Here is a 1,953-nt window from a genome sequence, read left to right on the forward strand (position 1 = left end):
TGGATATAACCCTTCTGAGAATACAATGTTGCATTTGACCTCTACTTCTTCTTTGTTATTGTTGATGATCTCAAAAGCCTCAGGATCATGTATGAGAATTGGTGGAGTTTCATGTTCACTTAGGTCACGAGATGTTCTAGTCAACAAGATCGATGCATGGAAGCACTATACAAGATTAACAACCGATGTTAGAAAAGTGTGAAAACGCTGAAAAAACTCAATCGAGTGAAACATCATACAAGTTAAAGAATGAATAAATAGAGCTCATATGCACAAAGAAGTCATGGAAATGATGTTGCATGAGTGGATCCATAAAAGCATTAATTAATTGTAGACAAGTTTTCCTCACTCCGTTGCAAATATGAAGATAGATTAGTGTTGAAAATCGGGTACCTGTGGGATCCATAAAGGCATCATGCATTGCTCGCAGATATATTGTTGTATGCATAAGACCTAATATAGGATATCCCACTAAATAAACCCCTTTTCCAATTCCAATAAAGGAAATAGTTGTTTGTGCATTCCATGAAAGGATAAGATGTATGGATATGACAATTGCTCGACAAAATGGTTTGGTTAATCATTGTATGCCATTATTCAAATCTGAGGAACCCTGAGGTATTTTGTCATACACCTCACCCGTCACACACATCATCATAGCAACATCAATAAGCCAGTGGCCATCGTGTACTGGAGTTGCACATAATGACGTATCTCTAAAGATAATGGTGATTGTATCCCCAGATGCATAGTCAAGGTGGAGAATGAGCCCAATGTGGTAAAGGAAAGTGTGGTTGTTAATGGAATATTTGATACTTGAAGGAAAATGTTACCTATTGGCATGTCTTTTTACGTGCACATCATATTACATTCGAATGTTTTTTACTTTAGGGAAATGTTGTTCTAAAAATCAGGTGTGAAAAAGCAAATTCACCAGCCCCAATTTGTCAGTTTTAATTATGAATATTGCATCCTTTCATTTAATTCTTAATTGATTTCAAGTTTTACAACGAAGATTCACTTTATTCTGTGCATGATACTTTGGAGATAGGCTTCTGTATTATAGTGTACTCCACCTGCAGATGATGAAATAACAAAATATAAGTAGTGAACTCTATGTTTCGACATTAAATTCCACCTATACTTTAGACATGAGGTTTTAATCTTACACTATGCCCCACCCATAAGTAAAGAGAGTGGAACATTATTATTGTGCAAGATTTGGTTGATATTGAATTGTACCTTTCTTAGCTTATTTCTCTTTAATGAGATTAAAACCTAATAGCTTATCTTAATTAATGCGTTAAAATAATGAGATTATATTTTACAAAAATTAATTAATCTAAAAAAATTTAAAACCATTACTAATTAAACCTCTAAATATTATTTAAAAAAAAAAATTAATGTATTAAAATAAAAGTGCTTAAGGTTCATTGTAATCTTCTCATTGTTGTTTTAGAATTGAATTAGCGATGTCAATTACAAGTGGAAATTATATGCAAGTGGAAATTTTATTGAGTAACACCCCTCGGAATAAGATTTCTCTTAAGTATCAAATGGAAATGTCTCTACGGAGGCAGAATGGTGAAAGAATGGACATGAATGTTGGCTGAGCAGAAAGAATAAATAAAATGAATATATTTTAGATTAAAAATTCCACTCAATGTTTTCAAGATATTATTAAACAAACTTCAATATTTCGGGTGAGGCCAATATTCTATAAAGTTTAACCTCTAACCATTGGTTGGGCCACTAACCATAAACGAAGAAAAAAATCATGTATGAATAGTGAAGTCTATAATGAATTTTTCCTACTTACATCAGTATTGCTCACTTAATGCTCAAACGAAATGATTCTGTAACACCCCCTAGCTGATTATCCATGTAAAAAAAATATAAGATGAAGGTAATGGGACACATATTCTAAGACGAATGGTGAGAAGTAGGTGTCAC

This window comes from Pinus tabuliformis, chromosome 2_1, assembly GCF_031772625.1.
Source record: "Pinus tabuliformis cultivar Carrire ecotype Pingquan chromosome 2_1, CPIR1, whole genome shotgun sequence".
In the NCBI taxonomy this organism is placed as follows: Eukaryota; Viridiplantae; Streptophyta; class Pinopsida; order Pinales; family Pinaceae; genus Pinus; species Pinus tabuliformis.